Source organism: Thalia democratica, unplaced genomic scaffold (assembly GCF_965202585.1).
Source record: "Thalia democratica unplaced genomic scaffold, ktThaDemo2.hap1.1 HAP1_SCAFFOLD_860, whole genome shotgun sequence".
In the NCBI taxonomy this organism is placed as follows: domain Eukaryota; kingdom Metazoa; phylum Chordata; class Thaliacea; order Salpida; family Salpidae; genus Thalia; species Thalia democratica.
In genome coordinates this window covers 17,501-27,500 of record NW_028139813.1, presented here as the reverse complement: position 1 = coordinate 27,500, position 10,000 = coordinate 17,501, and the positions used below count along the sequence as shown (strand labels likewise).

The window sequence follows — 10,000 nt, the reverse complement described above, 5'->3', positions numbered from 1 at the left end:
CACGATGATCCGGTCAGTGTAGCGCGCGTGCGGCCCCGAACATCTAAGGGCATCACAGACCTGTTATTGCTCAATCTCGTGTGGCTAAACGCCACTAGTCCCTCTAAGAAGTTGTCTCCGACCCAATGGGTCGAGCAGCTATTTAGCAAGTAAGAGTCTCGTTCGTTATCGGAATTAACCAGACAAATCGCTCCACCAACTAAGAACGGCCATGCACCACCACCCACAGAATCAAGAAAGAGCTCTCAATCTGTCAATCCTCGCTGTGTCCGGGCCGGGTGAGATTTCCCGTGTTGAGTCAAATTAAGCCGCAGGCTCCACTCCTGGTGGTGCCCTTCCGTCAATTCCTTTAAGTTTCAGCTTTGCAACCATACTTCCCCCGGAACCCAAAGACTTTGGTTTCCCGGAAGCTGCCGGACAGTTCTTAAGTTCGACACTGCCCGATCGCTAGTCGGCATCGTTTAAGGTCAGAACTAGGACGGTATCTGATCGTCTTCGAACCTCTGACTTTCGCTCTTGATTAAAGAAAACATTCTTGGCAAATGCTTTCGCAGTCGTTCGTCTTGCGCCGATCCAAGAATTTCACCTCTAACGGCACAGTACGGATGCCCCCGTCCGTTCCTATTAATCATTACCTCGTGCTCCGAAAACCAACAAAATAGAACCGAGGTCCTATTCCATTATTCCATGCAACATTATACAAGCGTAAAGCCTGCTTTGAACACTCTAATTTTTTCAAGGTAAACTTGCCGGACCACCGCAACACTCAGTTAAGAGCACCGCGAAGGCACCGACCAACAAGAACAACAAGGCCAGTGCTAGCCTTTCGACCGACCAACCTCGCCGTCCCTATATCCAACTACGAGCTTTTCAACCGCAACAACTTAAATATACACTTTTGGAGCTGGAATTACCGCGGCTGCTGGCACCAGACTTGCCCTCCAATGGATACTCGTTAAAAAGTTTAAAGTGTACTCATTCCAATTGCAGGACCTCGTACGAGGTCTGCATTGTTATTTTTCGTCACTACCTCCCCGAGCCGGGAATGGGTAATTTGCGCGCCTGCTGCCTTCCTTGGATGTGGTAGCCGTTTCTCAGGCTCCCTCTCCGGAATCGAACCCTGATTCTCCGTCACCCGTTACAACCTCGGTAGGCCGATACCGTACCGACGATAGTTGATAGGGCAGTTGCTTTAATGAGATGTCGCCAGCACTAGGCCGTGCGATCCGCAAGCTTATCCAGAGTCACCATTGTAACGACCCGAAAGCCGGTTAGTTTTGGTCTGATAAATGCGCGCCTCACGTCAGTTCGGCGCTTTACGCATGTATTAGCTCTAGAATTGCCACAGTTATCCATGTAAAAGCGTACAATCAAATGAACCATAACTGATTTAATGAGCCATTCGCAGTTTCACTGTACGTGAGCTCGTACTTACACTTGCATGGCTTAATCTTTGAGACAAGCATATGACTACTGGCAGGATCAACCAGATAACTATCCGAGGGCGTTTAAACCCGTTGCTCGACTGAGCGTTTTTACTGTATAAATACAGACCTTTTCTATCACTCGGCTTAAAAGCCTTGCGAACGTTACTGAAAGTCGGCGCCGGCCTTTTGCTGTTTAAAGCGCCAGCCCGCGTCGACTGCAGCATGCAGCTATACAACTGACTGTTCTTTCTCCCGACCAACCGTTTGCCTTCTGCCGGTTAACTCGTCAGCAGCAACACGCCATCTGTCTGCTGCAGTTACCCGCCTCGAGCCGTGCCTGCCTGCGTCGGCTACTCGTCTCGACGACTTCGCAAAGCTATAAGCCTACCGCCGCTGGACGCTTGTAGTTTTTCATACGCTGCTCCAATGCGTTTACATAGCACGTTCGCCGCCGCTGCAATAGCCGCGCCTCGGGTGCTAAACAGTAATGCTTTAAGCCCGCTTTCTCGTCAAGTCGACCGAACGCACAAACACGTCTCTCTCACTAGTGTAAAGTAATGCATACGTGTATGATGCTCAAATGTTGCTGTTGAACTTTTTTTGCCGATTTTTTCCGATTTTTTTCAATTTCTTTGTTTCTTTTCGATTATTTTAATGTTTTAAGCTTATTTATGCTACGTTTAAATGTTTTAATACTTTTTTATACTTTATTTAATATGTTTAAAAGAAATAAATAAAAAAAAATATGTATAAACTACTTTTTTTAATGTTTTAAATATATATATATTTATTATAAATAAACTTTATTTGTATTATTTTTTATTTAAGCGTACTTTTTAAATCTTTATATTTGTTTTATCGTTTTAAGCACATTGCGATAAATATAATAAACAAAAAATTGAATAAAAATAATAATAATAAAAAAAAAAAAAAAAAAAACATAAGCTTATTTTATATTTTTATTTTATTTTTATTTAAACTTACTTTTCAAACCTTAATACTCGTTTTATTTTTTTAAGCAGATTGCGATAAATATAATAAACAAACAATTAAATGAAAATAAAATAAAAAAATCAAACATAAGCTTATTTTATATGTTACATTTTATCTTTATTTAAACTTACTTTTTAAACCTTTATAGTTGTTTTATTTTTTAAGCACATCGCGATAGATATAATAAACAAACAATGAAATAAAAATAATAATAATAATAATAATAATAATAATAAAATATCATAAGCTTATTTTGTATGTTTCATTTTATTTTATTTAAAACTTACAATTTAAACCTTTGTATTTGTTCTATTCTTTTAAGCACATCGCGATAAATATAATAAGCAAACAATTTAATAAAAGTAAAATAAAAAAATCAAACATAAGCTTATTTTATATGTTTCATTTTATCTTTATTTAAACTTACTTTTTAAACCTTTATAGTTGTTTTATTTTTTAAGCACATCGCGATAGATATAATAAACAAACAATGAAATAAAAATAATAATAATAATAATAATAATAATAAAAAATCATAAGCTTATTTTGTATGTTTCATTTTATTTTTATTTAAACTTACTTTTTTAACCTTTATAGTTGTTTTATTTTTTAAGCACATGGCGATAGATATAATAAACAAACAATAAAATAAAAATAATAATAATAATAATAATAATAATAAAAAATCATAAGCTTATTTTGTATGTTTCATTTTATTTTTATTTAAACTTACTTTTTTAACCTTTATAGTTGTTTTATTTTTTAAGCACATGGCGATAAATATAATAAGCAAACAATTAAATAAAAATAATAACAAATAAATAAAACAATACGGCTAAACTATAAAAAGAAAACTAAATAACTGATAAATACTTGTAAAACATTATTTGAAAAATGTATTTTGAAACACAACACGATTGATTTATAAATAATAATATATTTTTAATTTGTGTAGTTCATTTAAAGTAGTCTCCCTTTTTGCTTCTGGTTTTATTAGAGTTATATATAACAATAAATGGTGTAGTTTATTTAAAGTAGTCTCCCTTTTTGCTTCTGGTTTAATTAAAATTATATAACACATACTATAGTAAGTTAAATAAACTATAGTAACTTTATAAAACTACTTTACAAAATACATTTGTATAATTTAATAACTTTAAAATAACTATCAAGAATAAAATAGAATAGCTTTAAGTTTAGTATACAATTGGTATGTAAATTGTGTAGTTTATTGAAAGTAGTCTCCTTATTTGCTTCTGGTTTTACTTGAGTTACATAACGTTAAATAAACATACTTAATAAACGTAACCATCAATACTGTCATTTTAATAAAACTAAGTACAAATACATTGAATTAACATAGAACTTTAAAAAGCCTTCGCTAGTATCTGTTGGTAACAGTAAATAACCTATTATGACTCACAATACAGGAGTGCGAAATTTATTTTTCATTTGATTTTTCAGGTATTTATTTATTTGTGGAAATAAACTTTTTTATTACATTAGAAACTAATTGAATTTTTCCTATAACTATACCTATTATTATATTTAGTATGCTTAAAAGTAATAAAATGACACGTCGCGATTATATAATAAACAAACAATCAAACAAACAAAGAAAAAAAAAAAAAAAAAAACTATTTTTTTAAACTTATATTTCAACTATATGTCTTATTTTATTTTCATTTAAACTTACTTTAAACCTCTGTATTTGTTATATATATATTTCAACACAATACGATTAAACTATAAGACAAACAACAAAATAAAATAATCACATTAATAAATACACTAAGCAAATAGCTAGAATAAATATAAATAGTTCAATATATACAATATATTTCTTCCATTTTTAAGTTACTTGTTAAACATATTTATTTAAAAATGTTTCTTTAGAATATAAAACTAACAGTTCTACAAATAAAGAAATTAAAAAGCCAATACACATAACACTAACTTTTCATAAATTAGATATGCAAATATGAACAAAATAGTAACTAAATTCTAAAGCTTTTGTAAACTGTGAACTTATAAACTTATAATAATAATTGCATATTCACCATTCACAATAGCTTTTTATTTAGTACACAACTGGTCTGTAAATTGTGTAGTTTATTGAAAGTATAATCCCGTTTTGCTTCTGGTTTAAATAAAGTTATACAACACATACTAAAGTAAATTAAATAAAGTAATTCACTACTATCGTATTAAATAAAACCAATTTACAAAATACATTAATTTAAATTAAAGTGAACTTTGAACTTATAATAATAATTGCATATTCACTATTCAGAATTTCTTTAAATTTAGTACACAACTGGTCTGTAAATTGTGTTGGTTCTATTCAAGTACTCTCCTTGTTTGTTTTGTTTTAGTTGTATTTATTTTTAGATACTAGCACATTCAATACACATAATAAAGTAAACCAAATAAACTCTATTAATTTAAACTAAGTACAAATACATTAAGTTAATACAAAACTTTAAAAAGCTTTTGCTAGTATCTGTTGGTAACAGTAAATAACTTATTATGACTCACAATACAAAAGTGCAAAATTTATTTTCGTTTGATTTTTCAAGTAGCCACGCTTTTATTTGTTTTTGGACAAAAAGACTTTAAAGTTTTAGTATAAAAGACTAGTTGTATTAATTTTAACTCAGAAAATTGTACTCTACAAGATGGTGCCATTATTTTTTCGATATCTCAAACTGGTCAAACCACTTTTTTAGCGCTCTAATTGGTTTAAACAGCAAATAAGCAAACAGCAAATAACGTTATCTGATTGGCTAAGGTTTTTGTTTGCTAATAACTAGAATTTTCTTTTCTTTTAAGCGTTAAAGAAATGTAAATAAACGAGTAATAAGTATAAATAGGTCAGAAAGAAAAATAGTACAAAAAAGATGAATTCAAAAAGCAAAGGCCTACGGCACGTGGTATTCCCAAGCGGTCACCCATCTAAGTACTAACCACGCCCGACACTGCTTAACTTCCCAGATCGGACGAGATGGGGTGTACTCAGTGTGGTATGGTCGTAGGCGTTTGAAGGCGTTTACAAGCCTTTATAAACCCTTCGGTTTATTTAAAAAACCTATTTGCACTTGATTTACAATCAATTTGATATTTTAAAATTATTCCTTATAAAATTTTAACCTGAATTAACTTTTTTTTTGTTTTTTTAATCAACAGTTACTCCCAAACTGTACTAAAACTGTATTGTAACTGTACAAAAGTGTTTGTTTAAATAATTGTTATCTATAAATTACCTAAGACCAGGAAAAGTAGAAGTAAAGTTTATTGAATTATTAAATAAATAAAATAAAATCGTAAAATAAAATAATACAATATGTTTACAATTTGTCATTGATCTATCCATTTATGTTATTGCATTACAAATACAAACATTGCATACATTCAAGAGTATTATTCATCAATCTTTTCAATATAATAAGTTTTAAATTTATATTTATTTTTAAATAATTCCTGACATTTTAGATTACCTGAGATTTTTTTTTAATTAAATTAATTTTAGTAATTAAATACTTGACGTTCTATTTTGTTTAATTTGATAACTCAACCATGTTTATTTTTTTTACTAATTTAAAAGAACTATTAAACTAAAAGACATTACATACAGCTTCTAAAAGTTTTAAACACCTTAAAAAATATTATTATTTTAAAGATATATTAAAGAACTAAACAGATATTACTCCTAAAAAATCTTGTTAATAATATATAAAAAGTACTCAAAGTCAGACTCGGAAATATATATACTGTTGTATATCTTACTTGAAGTTCACTGTAATTGACACTGTATAACAAAATTATAAAAATCAACCTATTTATATAGCAAAATATTTCTTTATCTTTGTCGTGGCGCGGTGGGTCAGTGGTCTTATCAGCTGACTCATAAGCAGAAGGTTGTAAGATCGAATCCCGCTAGTCGTCACGAAACACCACTATCGTTCAATGTTCGGGCTTCAAATTCTTTGAGATTATACTGTACTATTTATCTATCTAACTAATCTATCTAACAAATGTTGTTCAATCTAGGTTGTGGGTACTTGGGTCGAGTAATGCCTTTGACTTACAATCTGTTGTGGATTGACAATATTCCTCTATCTATCATTAAACAAATCTATCTAATAAATGTTGTTCAATCTAGGTTGTGGGTACTTGGGTCGAGTAATGCCTTTGACCTACAATCTGTTGTTGATTGTCAACATTCCTCTATCTATCAATAATGATTATATTCAATAATAAATGTTGATTAATTCAGTTGTAAGAAAACCAGTGCGCTGGTTAGGTTGGGTAAGGCCTTCGACTTACAATCTTGGGGATTATCAACGTTCATCACAAGTACAGTAACGATCTCATTGAATTTCCAGTTGGAACATAGGATTGTAGTGGTGGCCTACTTTGTAGGTTTTTTGCCTAGTTTGTTTTTTGCCTAGTAGTGTTTGCCTAGTTTGACAAACTATAGTATATATATTGTATAACTTTACTTGTATTATTTTTTATTTAAATTACTACTTATTATTAAAGAATTAAATTTTTTTAGAAAAAAAAACTATGTATTTTAACTAATGCTTATATTATATGTTTTGTTTTATTTTTATTCAAACTTACTTTAAACCTCTGTATTTTTTATACAATACGATTAAACTATATAACAGAAAAATAATTAAATAATCAAACTATTGAATAAGCAGTTAATTAGTGTGTTTTTTTATGCTTCTTTCATTTTTAACTTACTTGTTAACCATATTTCTTTTATTAAAGTATAAAACTAACAGTTACTAAAATAAAATAATCATAAAGTCAATACACAAAACACTAACTTTTTATAATTTAAATATGCAAACATGAATATAGTTATGAATCTATTATTTATTCAAATAGAATTATTCAAAGCTTATAATTATAAAGCTTTTGTATAATGTTTCAATTACAGTGAACTTTAAGTAAGATAAGTTTTTTTTTTTGTAATAACTACAAAATTGGTATTTTAGTTTATTATTAGTAACTAAATACTTATATTTATTATATTTAAAAAAAAACATCTATACTAACTCTAATTTCAAAGCATATTAAATACAAATTTTACCAACTAAATATTTATTTTTATTTTAATTATTATAACTTTCAAACATAAGCTTGTATACCTTATATACCTATATACCTCATATAGTAGGCTTGACATAACATAACATTATTTAATTCTTTTTGTTTGAAATAAACTCATTTAGTTATTAGTAAATTACAACATAAATGTTTATAACAATATAACTAAGATTTAGCTTTTGAGTTAGTAAACTTTGATAGTTTTCTTTTAATAGTTTAATAATCTTTATTTAAGTTCAAGCAAAATTGCTATATATTTAATACACATACAAAAGTAAACTAAGTAAACGTAATTCAATAGTTTCTATTAAGTAAAAGTAATTACAAATACATTAAGTTAATACAAAACTTTAAAAAGCTTTTGCTAGTATCTGTTGGTAACAGTAAATAACTTATTATGACTCACAATACAAAAGTGCAAAATTTATTTTCGTTTGATTTTTCAAGTAGCCACGCTTTTATTTGTTTTTGGACAAAAAAACTTTTAAGTTTTAGTATAAAAGACTAATTGTATTAATTTTAACTCAGAAAATTGTACTCTACAAGATGGTGCCATTATTTTTTCGATATCTCAAACTGGTCAAACCACTTTTTTAGCGCTCTAATTGGTTTAAACAGCAAATAACGTTATCTGATTGGCTTACGTTTTTATTTGCTAATAACTAGAATTTACTTTTCTTTTAAGCGTTAAAGAAATGTAAATAAACGAGTAATAAGTATAAATAGGTCAGAAAGAAAAATAGTACAAAAAAGATGAATTCAAAAAGCAAAAGCCTACGGCACGTGGTATTCCCAAGCGGTCACCCATCTAAGTACTAACCACGCCCGACACTGCTTAACTTCCCAGATCGGACGAGATGGGGTGTGCTCAGTGTGGTATGGTCGTAGGCGTTTGAAAGCGTTTACAAGCCTTTATAAACCCTTCGGTTTGTTTAAAAAACCTATTTGCACTTGATTTACAATCAATTTGATATTTTAAAATTAATCCTTATAAAATTTTAACTTGATGTAAGTATTTTTTTTATTAAAACCTTTTTTTTTGGTGTTTTAATTACAATTACTCCCTGTAACTTTATTTAAGACTTTGTTTAAAAGATTGTTAACTATATTCTATATTAAATACTATGATTAGAAGTAAAGTTTATTAAGTGATTAAACTAAATAAAAAACAATGTTAAAATAAACATGTTGTGTTTAGTTTGTTTTACTATTTCTCATTGTTCTATTTATAGATGGTTTTGTTTTACTTCAAGAATATTTATAGTTAGTTTCTAAAGAATATCTCATACTACATCAGATTTTACGATTAACTTAATTTTAGGTAATAAAATATTTGACGTTTAATTTAATAACTCATCTATGTTTATGTTATAAAATAATAGTATCTAATACACATACATTATAATATAATAATATGTATAACTAGTTGTTTTACTTTAAAATGAATAATTAAGTGGAAGAATTAAAAGAACTCACATTTTTGAAGAGAGCGTGGAAAACCAGAATAGTCTTTTAAAACATTTATTAAATTATCGATAAATATAGAATACAATAGAATTAAACATATAAACGTAACTGTGGTTGCTTAGAAACTGAACAAGAAAATTTTTAATAAAAATATAAAATAGTTATTATATAGAATTAAAATAAAATAAAAGTAATATAAATTATATTTTTAAACTAAATAACAATTCACGAGCAATATTAGCGCATATCAGAGTATGAGTTTATAATAAAGGAATTGCTTCCTTGATGTTGATACTTACCTTATTCAAATAGAATACATTTTCAGCAATCAGGCTTGTGTTTATCTTAGCGCGCGTAACACAACGTTTGTGGGTTTTGGCACACTTTTGTCGATAGTGGGCGCCCCGCCTTTTAAGTACAGAAATTTCGGGAATTTTCGATTTTCGGAATTCTGACTCGACAGATCGTTTTTGTTTGGTCCAGAGACCCCGTAAAAAATTTTTCAGCCCATTTGAAGCATGATGAAAAAATGTTATTTCGACCCCCTTTTTTTAGGGGTTACGGGGACATCAACCCATTTTTTGGGAATAAAAAACTCCTAGAAAAGGACCACTTTTCTTCTTTTTTCGAATTTCGACTTTTTATTTTTTTGGAAAATTTTTCTATTTTCTTTGTTTGTTCTATTATAATGTCGAAAATATTTTTTTTGAGCTTCGCAACGCATAAGGACTAACGTAAGGTAAGTTTTAAAAGATTTTTTTTTTCGATAATTTTTTCTATATTTTTTGTTTGGTCCATTACAAAGTCGAAAATATTTTTTTACGGCTTCTAAACGCGTGTAGATTAACCGTAGGTAGGTTATTTCGAAATTTAAATCTTTCAATATTAATAATTTTTTAGTAAATTGTTCGATTATGAGGTTTTTATGGCTCTTTCAGCACCCAATAAGTACATTAGAAAATAAAACATGAAATAAAAACATCAACTAAAAT

At 29.0% G+C, this 10,000-nt stretch overlaps 3 non-coding genes across 3 annotated transcripts in view; all 3 read right to left on the bottom strand.

Annotated features, from left to right (window-relative positions):
* LOC145847265 (small subunit ribosomal RNA) overlaps positions 1 to 1,493 on the bottom strand; it is a 1,808-nt gene extending 315 nt beyond the window's left edge. Inside the window, exon 1 of the ribosomal RNA XR_014371189.1 lies at positions 1 to 1,493. This exon is cut by the window's left edge and continues 315 nt beyond it. This is a non-coding gene — a ribosomal RNA (small subunit ribosomal RNA).
* A 3,845-nt stretch (positions 1,494 to 5,338) lies between these two features.
* Positions 5,339 to 5,457, bottom strand: LOC145847264 (5S ribosomal RNA). The gene has a single exon (XR_014371188.1). It is a non-coding gene; the product is annotated as a 5S ribosomal RNA (ribosomal RNA).
* Positions 5,458 to 8,312: 2,855 nt separating this feature from the next.
* Positions 8,313 to 8,431, bottom strand: LOC145847272 (5S ribosomal RNA). The gene has a single exon (XR_014371194.1). It is a non-coding gene; the product is annotated as a 5S ribosomal RNA (ribosomal RNA).
* Positions 8,432 to 10,000: the final 1,569 nt, after the last annotated feature.